Raw genomic sequence first — 14244 nt, 5'->3', positions numbered from 1 at the left:
CATTGAAGACTTCATCACATGCGACATATTCTTGTGTTCGTAATCGCGTATTTATAAAATGTAATATATATATATATATATAATAAAATTATACACATATATATAAGCATTATTTTAATAATAGATTTTATATACTTATTATTATTAAATTGAAGTAAACACTAATTGCGTGAAACTAACTTAGTTTTAAAACACGAATCATGAAATTTATAATGAAATTTATGCGATATTTATTATCAAACGAGAGAAATAGAAACGGGAGAAATAGAAACGAGAGTGAAACGAGAGAAATAGAATCTTTCGAGCACCTATTCAATTACTTAGAAACGAAGAAGTAACAGTAAATTTTTATTACCTTTGTCATTTAACAGAAAAAGGAAGCCATTTAGAATAAAATAAAATAAGACAATTTTCAAATTAATTAACAAAGCAAGACATAAAGAGTTCAAATACTTAACGTGCATATATAATAAATAAAGATTAACATAAAAATTTCACAATACAATCCATCATGACTATATCCATAAAAGAGTCCAATAATTATTCATCTTAATTTAAACATAAACAGTAATATTTATATTTTTTAGATAAGTTACATACATTTTTCTTGACTTTTCCCAAACAGTAACAGTCTTTTATATAAATTAATATTATTATGAGTACTATCCACATCATGTGGATATCCACAAGAAGTTAAATAAATAACTTAGCATTTGTTTAGGAATAGAAATTCAAATTGAAATTGCCGTAGTTTCTTTGTACTTGTCTCGCGGATCGTCCGTTACATCGTCCGAGCTAAGTGTACATCACGCGTACCTGGGCATGGGGTACACGCGGTAAACACGTGCTTTGTGAAATTCGCGACGCGAATCTCACCTATACGATCCTCGAAATTAGGAGTGAGCATTGCTCGCGGACGACTCGCGTTCACTTCTCGCTCCCGATGATTACGGATCTTTTCGAAATCGTTCGATAACGTTCCGTCTTCACTTTTATCATCTCCGGAGAATTCGTTATCGCTGCCGCATCTGACCTCGCGTGAAGTGTACATGAAGGCCAACCAAAATCATAATTCGAAGTGAACTATAACGTAAGAAGATGTCCGTTGTGTCGTGCGCGAACCGTATTGTACTTCAATATTGTACTTCAATAGCCGAAACTAGCGCTCTCCTCGACCTTCGACCGGTGCGTGGCGAACAAACTATATTTTTATAATAACGGAATTGTTCGATACACGACCTTCGCGCTTTGGTATACATGACTCTTTCATATAAAGTGGAACTAGCCACCCGCATTAAACAACATTAGACTGCATAGTAATATTTTAGATAAGTTTCGTGCTTATTTTTCTCGACATCTCCCAAACAATTTTTGAAGTGATCTTCAATATAAATTCGAAATATTTCAATTTCATGTTTTGAAATATTGTAATATGATTGTCATCATAACATATTTAGTGATATGATCTCAATATCGTGTGAACCATGGAAGCAAACAGAAGCACCGGAAAAATACAGCGTTCCTGTCCAGAAAAATTCCTGGGCATGGAATCATTGTAGACAAGAAAGTGATAAAATGATACAGTGTAACTGCTGTAATCACGTCTATAAAGCAGCACAAATTACAAGAGAATTAAAAGTACATTTATTTCAAAAAAATTAAAAACATTGACGAAGATGTAAAAACAGAGATGAAAACGTGACAAGTCACAGAAGATCAAGATTTTGTGTGGAAATATTTTACGAAACAAGAAAACTATAAAAACAAAATGCAACATGCAACATGCCAAATGCAACATTTGCAATAAATTTATGAAAAATGCATATAATAAAGAAATCAGGAAACATCTTCTGAAAAGACATAAAGAAGAAGTGACAAAAATAGAAAACACCGTTACAAACGTTTGGATATCGCGATATTTTATTATCCAAGAAGACACGTATACAATAAAATGTATACAATGCGAACGCAAATTAACAATTTTTTTAACAATAGATGATTCAGTGAATCACTTATTAATGTACCATGGAAAATAAACATACACCAATTGAAAGAAAAAAATGAAGAAACCAGTGCAATCGGTTCTAATAAAAATGATTACGCTGAGGACATAAATAATAAACGGTAAATATTACAAATAATATAGATTTATCTTTTTAAAGTAACATAAACAATTTATATACAATATACTTTTAAAAAAATGTAAAGTTCTTTTTTTGTTTTCCGTATCAACATTTATAAAAATTTCCAATAATTCAAAATGCGTCCTTTATATATGGGTGACATAAATATAAAAAAATATCTCAATTAAATTATTACAGAAACTTATTGATTAAGGTTTACAGGTTTATGTATTTAATTACTGTTCAGTTAAAAATATCGAAAAAACATTAATGAAGATGCAATAAAAGAAATGAGAACATAAAAAAACAAAGAAGAAAAGAATTTGCTGTGGCAATTCTACACAAAGCAAAAATATTATCAAGCCAAATGCAACATTTGTAACAGATTCATAAACAATGCTTTTAATAGAGAACCGTCAGGAATCATCTTCTAAAAAGACAGAAAGAAGAAGTAATAAAAATATAGAAAAAAAAAAATTACAGACATTTGGATATCGCGACACACATTGTTTCATGTATGTTATATAATAGATTGATATTTAAAGAGGTAATGCATACTTTTATTAATTCATACAATTGAAATAAATTAATTATAATATGAATTACTTATGTTGGTATTAATTATTCTAATTACTCTACATCACAGACATTGCGAATCAATTCAAGGTCGGCCAATGGCGCAGAAAATATTTTGCAACATACTTTGTCATCCGTTACGACAGTTTCAAATACAGACAGTTTAAAAAGTTTAATATTTCAAAATTAAAGATTCAAAAGTAAAGATTTAAACCAATATCACGCCTTATGCCAAACTTGAGAGGCCCTGGTGAAAACAGAAGGAGACTATACATGGGCGTAATAAACTCCATGATTATGTATGGATTATATATGGGAAGATACTGTGGCCAAAGATCGACGAATCACCAATGTCATAAAAGAGTACAACATAGAATGGCCCTCAGAGTAGCGTATCGAACTGTTTCTTACGACGCTGCTCTGATTCTGGCCAGGACGATTCTGGCAGACATTACGGCTAAAAAGTTCCGCCGCATGTATATTAGAATTAGAGAGTTAAAAGAAAAAAGAATAGTGCTAACTGAGCGAGCCAAGACGGCACTTAGGAAAAGATTCTTGGCCACAAAATACAAATTTCGGAAGATCAATGGCAAACGAACAACGAACGAACGAACGAACGAATAATAAAATACAAGATAAGAAAGTAAACTGTCCTTGGTTCACGTTTCCGGAGGTATTCGGTGAGGGATGCTGTGGCTCCAGCGAGGACTTTGACTATGTAATCAGTGTAATTAGATTCAATCAATTCATCGGTTCATCAGTGAAATTAGATTTGCCGAAATTTTCTTAAAATTCCAATGTGCGTCGATCGTATAATCACTCGTTGTTGTGTCAGTAATTCCTCCATTTTGACTGAGGACTCACTCACTTTATAATATTCACTGGCTTAATCTGCTCAAGTTTCTTCAATCTGGTGTGACCAGAGTTCGTACAAGAATGTCTCTTTGTCGAAGTACAAGTGACCCACCGATCCGGCTCGAAGTACCAGAAATTTATTTGCGGAATTGAGACGCCGTTTGCTGGAAGGACCCTCGACTGAGGATCCGATAGGTGATAGAGTGACGAGATTTCTTGAGAAAGATCACACTAGTTTAATGAATCAGTGAAATGTACAGAATATAAAGTTTGATGGTACACGTTGCGTACAAATTTGAGCAAGTAGAATAGCTGTTCGCCAGTTAGATCACACGCACTGATTTGCGCAGTTCGTATGAATTGCGTGATCACGTGATAAGAGACTGTCCGCAATGTATTGAGAGAATGTTCGCAAGCTCTTGCACCTTTGTTGTACGTAACAGAGGACTTACGTGCTGCTTCGTACTAATCTGAGTACGCGCACTTGTCACTTAGAATTCTTTAAGAATGCTCGCAGTAGATATTCTTGCCGAGTTCGAAGGCACTTGAATCGCCACGATGTGGCGATAGAGAATGTGAATTTGCCACTTCATTCAGAACGCATCAAAAGTCTCTCGCAATAACGATTAAAGTATCGTAGTATTATTACGAGACGAGTGAGATGAACAAGCATAAATTACGATATGAGCTTCACTAAATACAACAAGAATGAATTTGCACTGAATTTGACAACAAGAGCGGTCGACTTCTTATGAGCAGAGATCATGGTCGATTGACTGAAGATTTTGATAAGTGGAGAGTTTTGCGAGGAGCTTGCAGGATCATCCGATCGATTTCGTCCTATCAGTGATTGACACGACGAATCATGTGATTTTCGGCCAATTGATAGCTTACACATACGTTCCGTCGATTGCGAAACAACGCCGCCCTCGAAGGGTGGCTGATAAGCATAATTATTTCCGCGTGGCAGCTATCGACTACCTGGCTACCTGGCGCCATCGATCGGATGATTTAGGATAATCGATCGTCGCGGATCGTCACGCACTCAGGCGTGATTTACTTACGGCAATTTCGAACAAAATATATAAACAGTTACGTAATTGTAATAATGATATAACGATTATATCAATGATTAAATAATAATTATTAAAATCATAAAAATGTATTAATACAATATCTTTATTTGTTTGAAAGCAATATTTAATGGAAGTAATATTTCAACAAGTATTATTCAATGTATCAAACCACAAGTATATTCAACGACAAAGCATTAATGTCCGCGAGTAATGTGTGACTCTTAGGTATTGATGGACGCGAAATTCTATTCTTTTATGTAAAAACTATATAGAATAAAATAAAAAATACAGCAGTCGTTTTCAATCATTTCTGGATAGTTTTTTAAAGACAGTCCCCATAATAAAGTTTGCATCTAAATGTATCTGCAAATATATATATATATAAATATAAATATATAAAATTATAATATAAATTAACAATATTGTTAAATAACTAAATTACATTACATACAAAAGATATTTAGATAAAATGATAAGAATGATTAATTCGTTCAATCACCCGTGATTAAAAACAATCTTTGTCTATTATATTAAAATTTCTAAATAAAAGAGAGATAAATTCAACATATAAGTGATCGCGTGTTTATGTAATTGCAATAATATATGTAAATTAACAATATTGCTGAATAATTAAATTACATTACATTTAAAAGATATTAAAGATATGAGATAATAAGAGTGATTAACTTGTTTAATCAATCATGATTGAAAATCTTTTTGATTAAAATTGTTGACTAACTTAATTAAGGGAAGTGAGTTCAATATAACGTCAATAAAACGTACAGCGAAGTATAATTAAAAACAAAAAAACGAATTTTCTTGGATCATTTAGATTATTCTGATTCGTAACAGTTGGCAACTGTAGAGGGACAACTACAGAGATGTAACTGTAGAGGGGCATAATTATTCGCGGGGCTAATCACTCAATTTTACGATATCTATCTACGATATACTTGCTGTTGGCTGGCTATATCCAATAATTAGTATAACGGCACTCGATTATCTAATAATAGTGCATCGTTTAGACATTTTTTTGCTGTAATATTTAAATATCTGTACATCTGCATTCTCGAGGTACAAAATCACGATCGTCTTTGCGCAAAAAGCACGCAGCGTTTCGTTTTACGCGCGCAGTACGATAAACGAGACGTAAACGATTCCGCCGAGGAGAGGCGGAAAAAGAGGGAAGGGGGGGACGTACACGCGTACACGCGTGAAACCCGCTCGCCGAGTGTGAGGGTGCAGTTTCGCAAAAATTAATCGTGCGCTTATCGTGAGAGAATCGCATGGCGCGCCGGTGTTCCTCGGGGCGCGTACCTGTGGCTCGCGATGTAAAAGCGGAATCTAGGCCGATATAAATAGGCTGACACGCCACGGAATATAACAGGTAGAGCCTTAAACATTGCGCGCGCGCGCGCGCGCGCACGCGCCTTGCCTCGCCTCGCCTTGCCGCAAATACTCGTGAAAGAGACATGGACGCTGCTGCACAGAAGAGCGCCGTCCCCCTTTGCGCGACTTCTTTTCCGCGTGAAAAAATATTTTCGGAGCAAATGCACGAGACGAAAATATGTATGTATATATATATATATATATATATATATATATATATATATATATACCGTCGTGAGAATAAAAAAATACGCAAAACATAGATTTTCGACGCGGACGAGTAGGGTACATGCATATGTCCGGCGTGGAAAGTTATACGTGAATATTTCAGACGAGCATCTACATTCGTTTACCTCCTCGTCCTCGACGCAATAAGTCGACACGCGACCACTTGGAATAAATTTAAAAAAGATAAACGATAATTGCGTAATTTTTAATCATTTTAATCTCTGCGAACATTACGGATAATTTAAAATTTATGAAATAATAATGAAATGCTACGTTATAAATAGCTACGTTATAAATAGCCAGATAAAAAAATTAATACCAATTCAATCTCTTCGATCTCTTCGATAAGAGATCTCGTTGAATCGCTACTTCAATTCGACACTTCGGAATTGTTTTTTATACGATACCGAAACGCTGGTGCCCTTATTTAATCGCGACTGACGCAGTAGCGTAATTTTAATTGCGGGCAGAAATTGCTGTTATCAGTGACAGCGAACATGAGAACACGACGAAAGACAGCAAGCGGATGCGACTTGAATTGAGATTTAGTACATGGCATTGAGTCGCGCGCGATTTCAGTTTCTTTCTTTTTCTCTTGCGTACGCGCAGACTGAATATAAGTACTGAGAGTGTCGAGACGCGGTGCGTTCCACTCCGATGCGCTCCTCCATTCCCGTGGCTCGTGAAGAGAGGTAAAAAGACTCGCCAACGCGAGACCCTTCATAATAATTGCACACGCTGTCCTAATTTTGGCTTCCCCATGTGGTGCTCTCGTCACGACACAAAGAAAACTAAATAAGGCTGCTATTTAACGGCCCAAAATCGCAGCAATTTTAATATCTGTTATACATCGCATTTTCCATCATATGCGAGTATCGGTTAAGGAGATGCCTGGCTATTGTTGGCACTGTTGTCGTTGTTAGAACTTTTTTTTTTTATGAAAAATCTATCATAATGGTTTTTTTTCACAATTTACGTCTCGTTAATAAAACTGCAAAGTCTCGAATCAAATCATTTACTTGAACTCGAGCGAGCGGTCAGATTTAATTCTTATTTATTAAAAGTTTTCAGTTGGCTCCAAATTTAACAATTTTGCGACCAACAGTTTAAGCTCAATAATTAAGTTTTAATGTATTAATAAAAAAAAAAAAAAATCTGCCGTAATATTCTAGTAATAAAACCGCACATGTAAAAATAAACAAATTGCGGTTCTTTGTGACGATCGAAATGTATTCGTATCGATCTGTACGACCGTAACGTGGATACGAAATTTTATGGAGGAGCTGCTTTCATTATCGGAGCGGACGCGAGCGTGAAGAGCAGGAGGAAGTTCATCTTCCGGAAGAAATCGCGCGCGGTGATTCTTTGTCCCTTTAGGTCGGTGTCTACCGTGGAGTAGCGGCTGAGAGAAGAGGTATACATATACCGTGCGGCGTATTTACGATGAAACGCGGTGTCGAGACATGCGTACGTTTCGCTTCGATGCACCCAGCCACCTTTGTGTCTGTTTCTCCTTCTCTACCGCTCGCTCGCGCCGAGCAAAAAAAAAAGGCGTACCGCAACAAAACCTCTGCGCGGTCGTATATATATATATATATATATATATATATATCGCTGTGTCCCAATTCTACCCGGTATTGTGTCACTCGATTTCGATTTACTTTGTCATGCGGCTCGGACAACCGTGGCTTCTCGCGCCCATCGTAGCGCCAATAACGTTAAATACCTGCATATCTGGTGAGATGATGTTACACGTCGCGAAATACGTTCGACAAGTTACTTTTCATGCTAGTTATATCTTCACTTGAAGATAAATTACATTTCGATCAAGTAGATCCTATTTACATTATAAACTCCCTACACTTTATGTAATATTATTCGTACTACGATTAATTATGTGATTTACATTTTATTCATTACATTTTATCTGTTGCGTTCTTTTTATTAAAGCGTTTCTTTTTTTTATTTTATAAAAAAGATATATATAAAAATAAAATTATGACGTAAGATGAGTGAAACGAAATCGATTGAGGAACACGTGTGGTTTCGTTCATGGTTCAAAGCCTGCCATGAATTCCTGTTGAAGAAAGATCTCACGCTTTCTCCCAATTACCTTAAAATCTCGAAAGATCTAATCAGGGTCGGAATTTTTTTTTGGAAATACGATGAATTATCATTTAGATTAATAAAGAATAATACGGCTTGATAAATTTCGCAATGCACGTGAAATACATAAGGGAAAGGGAGTAAGATGATAAAATGAGTAAAATGACGATTTAATATTTCTAAGCTAACAGATAACAAGTCTGTACCAAACTTATTCGAGGCTTCTAATGATAATAAATAATCTATCGTAATTTTAATTTATCAATGACAAGAGATAATATAATAAGAAATACATGTTAAGTATATCCATATGTAATTTTGTGATATTTCTTTATAAAGAATTACAATTATAATAAATTATAATAAATATATTTTCATTTTCTCACGTACAAAATTACATAATTGTAAATAACTTGTTTTATTTTGTCTTTAATTATATTTTATATTAAGTTATATTACGAAAATGACAATCATAAATAATTGTATTATTTTATTTTCTTAAAGTTATGTTCTTATAAATAACATTTTTTGTTCATAAATACTATCTACATGTATTTTATTGTGTCATTCAGGCGTCATAATAACGGAATAATATAAAAAATTCGTATAAAGATAATTTTTATTAAAAAGTTAGTTTTAATGTTCATTATCTTATTTACATATAGAGGCAAGACGAAATTGATAGGTCTTCAAAAAGTTTAAATTTTACAAAATTCTAATTTATTTATAAATTTTTCAATTTCTGCAGATAGGCAAGACTTTAATTTAAAAAAATTAATTATTATTTTTACATCACCATAAAAATCAAAATAAATCTTAAGGTCGTTACTTTAGTCTCTTTTTCCCCATATTTTTGTAACGAGCATTTGAAATCGCGTTCCTCTCTTCGTGCGACTTCGTGTCTACTCTATTAAAAAGAATCCATTATAAACTAATTTTCAGATTTATTCATTGGTTATTCTATTGATTCATAATTGACGATTTAAAGTGTTTTTGCGTGCGGAATTATGCAAGATACTTACGAATTCAGTGACAAAATGTGGCAACTCAGAATCGGAACGTTCAATACTAAATGCGTAATATGAATATAAAAATAAAGACTCTACAGATGTGCAAAACAGTCATACCTGAAATATGTGTCAGTTAATATTTATGTAATTTTATCGTCGTTATTACTGTAACGTGCCAAGTGTTATTAACTGACCACCAATACCCAATAGAAAACGCAAGAATGACTCATATCTATAGAGTAATAGCCATATATGACTCGTCAACGATTTAGTAACCTAATCAATTTAATATTTTATTTCTTAATATTTTTACGTTAAAAAAACATGGGCCTTTTTAAGTATCTTCCCGAACTCTCAGAGACGATATAAATAATGTTTACCTTCATTTATTATTACAAGTAATTTTTCTAAATTTTCTCTCTAGGAAACTAGAAAGATGAAATCAATCGTAAATAATGATTAACTATGTTACTGAAACCGGCACTAAGTAGATAACAATCTCGTTCGCACAATCGATTCGCCGGAGCGCGGGTGTCGGTCGTTCCGTGTGTAAGCTCCATAAAGGCGTCACGCTCGCTGAGCAGAGAGCCCTCCTTGATCCAAATTCCAACCCGGAGGGTCGGAGGTCGAGCGGAGGTTCGCGATCTGATTTTAATATATAACGCAAACAAAAGTGGATAAAGGTGATGGAGTACGGTGAATTACGAATCTCCCTTATAGTTTTCCAACGTTCCTTAAAAATGAATTAAAACTTACTAAAGCTCGCACGAATTCCGGTGTTGCATGCTCGTTAATTTTGTACAATTTACTTTATATCAAACACATTTCACAGAGATTGCATTATCATACTGTTACGCCGACATGTTTATATGACATTATTGTATAGATGGACGATTTAATTTTATTTGGTACTAGGCATTCTTCTTTTGCGAATAGAAAGAGAGCGCCATTGGCCATCCCTAACTTCTGCGGACGTCCATCTCTCTCTCTCTCCCCCTCTTGTGCACGTGACGGACCGACACATAGTGACGACACGTGATTAATAATTCTCATTTCTTTCAATGACGTGTGCAAAAGAACTCGCTGACGAGCGTGTGAGACGTTTTCTCCGATCTCGGCGTATACCGCCGATGATCTTGACGCAGTTCGTGGAAACGAACGTGAAACCACAGTCGGGCAGTCGGAGAAAGAGATTTCACAACGAGCGAGAAAGAGAGGCGCGCGAGGGAGGTGACGAGATTTAGGGATTCGTGGAGACGGACACGGATGGCCGAGCGGGGGAGGGGTAGAACCAGAGGCAGGTAGAACTCTCGTTTCACTTTGCCTCGTCTCGTTTCGACTCCGTCGCCCTTCGTCACCTCTGCCCTTGACACGGTTCTCCGCGCGCGTACTCGCGCGCGAGAGAGGAGCGCGCTCTCTTGCTGTTAGGCGAGTTCGCGCGCGGACCAGACCGAGAGAACGCCTTTCCCTGTATCTGCATACGCATGCATACATACATACATACATACATACATACATACATACATACATACATACATACATACATACATACATACATACATACGTGCGTACGTGCGTGCGTGCGTATGTGCCGCGAGTCATGCATCATTCGCGACACCTCACTCGCGCAACGGATTTTTGATCGACGATCGACGATGATGAAAACATAAGAATAAATTGCGGAACGATCGCATTTCCGCAGGACCATCCAATCCAGACCAATATCATAAAAAGTTTACTGCTGTTCATTGCTTCAGTGTTGAACCTTCAGTCTTGATAAACAGACTCAATTATGTTAAAAATAAAAGTAAAGATAGACTCAGAGATATAAAATCAAAATATCGGTAAAATATAGGATTATTGAGCAAAATTGATGTGCTTATTATTGTTTAAATTTACAAAAATATTATACATAATTCTACAAAGGACGAATACATTTTGATCTTATTAGTCTGTTATCTTCAGTGATCACAATCTCACGACCAAATCCTATGAATAGGCAATCATACGAACGAATTAATAATCCAACTTATTAGGGGCTGATGACACTCCTATGAAAAAGTCCGTGTGAACTCAGAGGAAATGATAAGTTTTAATTTCAATTAGTTATATGTAAGACACATTAATTTTATTACATTAACTTTAAATTTTATCTCTCTAAACGTAAAATATTTTTTTCCTTATAAAATCTTAAACATTAGCCATTTAGTCTATTTTAATTTAATATAAATAATATTTACAAAAATTAAATGACGATAATTTAAGTTAATTTAACTTAACTCTAACTGAATTAGCATTTGTCCACATAGTTAATTTTTAATGTAGCTAAATTTAATTAAATTCATTTTTAAGCCATTAAATTTAACTCATTTTAATTAAACAATAAAATTAATTTTAACTCTGTTTGTAAAATGTTTGTAAAAATAATTTTTAAATCGTGATAAACTTTTCTCTTTGTAATCATATGTAGCTTGAAAACTTTGATACATCAATATTTAAATTTATTTATAATAAAAATGGAATTAGATGGAAAATTTTAGGACTGTTATTTTTAGGCCGATATCCGAAAGCTAAAAGTTCCGAAAGCCTGAAATATCGGCGATCGTTTCGTCTCGCTTACACGACTCTCACGCATTACAGCACCCGTGTGCGGTACACACAAGCCGTGAAATTATTCAGAACAAGCCGAGTAACACGCGTAGCAACCACTCACGAGCGGTCTTTCCCATCCATAGATAAGTATATTCAAGGTCGGTCTTTAGCGCAGCCGAGCGTTTCGTCACGGGGCGAACGAACGATGCGTCTTTCCGCAACCGCTTTCGTCCCGCTGGTGACTCGTCATTTATCCATCGATTCGTCCTGGGCCCATGGATGAAGATCGATCGCGTTTAATGCATTATTCGCGTTCACGTGAAATCGGCGCCGTTGCATTTGCGGACGACGACGCCGCCGCCGCCGCCGCTGCCTCGCGATCGAAATTTGACATATTTTGAGACGACTCGCGGTCCAACGGTGTGGCGGGTGACTGTATCGTCGACTTAACGCGGGTAATGTCGCCAATTACGATTATTTTCACCCTACGTCATTTCCTACGTCGGGACGATCGAGCCTCGCTGTGTATTTCGCAATATCTGATAAACAGCCGGCGGAGATGCCGGAGAGGAGGGTGCGGGCCGGCCGGCAGTTAATGAATGCATAATTATTCCGAGTAACGACGGCTCGTCCGACTTGCTTAATGATCGGCGTAATTACGATCTGACTTATCTCCATTACCGAAAACACCATCTCAAGATGAACAAGATCGGAAGGACGAGCGTCATTATACCCTTAGTCCTGAAAGTCGAGGACCGCAACGTTCGGCGTTTCGATAACCCGATTCTCATCTCGCGTCTGCATCATTCTCACCATCCTTCCTTTCTTCCTCCCAATTGTCTCTGTTGTGTCGAATAAAGCCGAAAATTAAGATTGTACTTGATGCCAACACGCGATAAAAAAATAAAAAAGAAATAATCGTTACATGTGCTCGTAACGCTACATTTCAAAAAATTTTGTTTGAGTAAGTTAAATAAGAGTTATCTTCAACTTAATTCGTATACTATGTAGAAAATTGAATAGCATATATTTTAAGGAAAGGAATTTTCCTTTTAACTATCCTTTTCCATACTTATTTACTCGTAATACACAACAATCTTTCAGTCAATGCTAACACTAACTACTACAACCATAAAGGCACGAACCGTAGAACGTTTCTATTATTCAGCAGTGACATTTCGGCAAGAGTAAGTAGCGAATTATATCAAAGATATTTACAATATGTGTACTCGACAATCGCGCCGGTAATTCAATACAATGGTATATACAAACAAATTTCTCACGTTATAACATAACATATTCCGCGATGACAATATAAATAAATTAACATTTTTCTCAGAATCAAAAGCGCGCACTCACTTATTGCAATGGAAGGTTTAACCGTGTCACGGATTTAAAGGTCAGACTCTTTCCACGTAGCGTACGATCGAAGATCCTGCGCGGTATCCAACACTAATAACAGAGTCTCTTTGAGCGATTTGCGTTAATGACATTTTTTTTCCTGCAAAAACTTGCAGTTGGAATAAATCCCGGCAGATTGTAAAATCAAGCTTTTGTAATTATAGCGTTAGAATGATGTTTTTAGGTCATCGCATATTTTACTTCTCTCCTTCCACATATCTTTTTGGCGTATAAATAGCGCGAAACTTATTATCGGACCAAAAGAATGAAAAAAAAAAAAAAAAAATACATATTGATAAAGCGCGCACTCACTTATATGTCATGCAAATGGATGCTTCTGAATGTGATACGAATGGTAATTGGGTCAAATTGCGCAACTGAAACTTCGCTAACGCCGAGACTTCAGATCCCGATCTAATTTATGAAGTAAATCTTATGTAATTGTGTTTACGTGAACGTCAACCTGATTGTATTCGCCATACAGGATCGAATCATATAATTTAAGCAACATTCTCTCTGATGAAATATGTCGGCAATAGCTATGTGACGAATCGATTCTTCGTTCATCAAGTCAAAACGCCCGCGATCTAATCGATCTTGCGAGTCAATCCTACAATACACTTTCAATTACCAGTACATTTTTCCATGCTGATTTATCGAGAACCTAAGTTTAAGACGCATGAGATGCCCATTAACGTAATATGATTTTAATTAATGGAATTTTACGTTTACTTTACTGAGAATCTTATTTTATCTTCCTTTCAAGTGACAGTGAGTCGCGGGTGAACAATATACAACAATCCAGATGTTGCATAACAATGTAATAATAATAATAATAATACAAAAATTTTCGCGGCCGCACCCGCGCCCTGGAGTGGACTGAAAATA

At 35.7% G+C, this 14244-nt stretch overlaps 1 protein-coding gene and 1 long non-coding RNA gene across 8 annotated transcripts in view; one reads left to right on the top strand and one right to left on the bottom strand.

Moving 5' to 3' along the window:
• Positions 1–14244, bottom strand: part of LOC148936704 (uncharacterized) — a 71305-nt gene that overhangs the window by 28265 nt on the left and 28796 nt on the right. The gene's annotated exons all lie outside the window — the stretch shown is intronic.
• Positions 778–4938, top strand: LOC148936705 (uncharacterized). The gene is made up of 3 exons (XR_016139103.1): positions 778–2124; positions 2346–2670; positions 2770–4938. It is a non-coding gene; the product is annotated as an uncharacterized LOC148936705 (long non-coding RNA).

Source organism: Pogonomyrmex barbatus, unplaced genomic scaffold, assembly GCF_055798465.1.
Source record: "Pogonomyrmex barbatus isolate J1 unplaced genomic scaffold, ASM5579846v1 scaffold2, whole genome shotgun sequence".
In the NCBI taxonomy this organism is placed as follows: domain Eukaryota; kingdom Metazoa; phylum Arthropoda; class Insecta; order Hymenoptera; family Formicidae; genus Pogonomyrmex; species Pogonomyrmex barbatus.
This window is presented reverse-complemented; position numbering and strand designations above follow the sequence as displayed.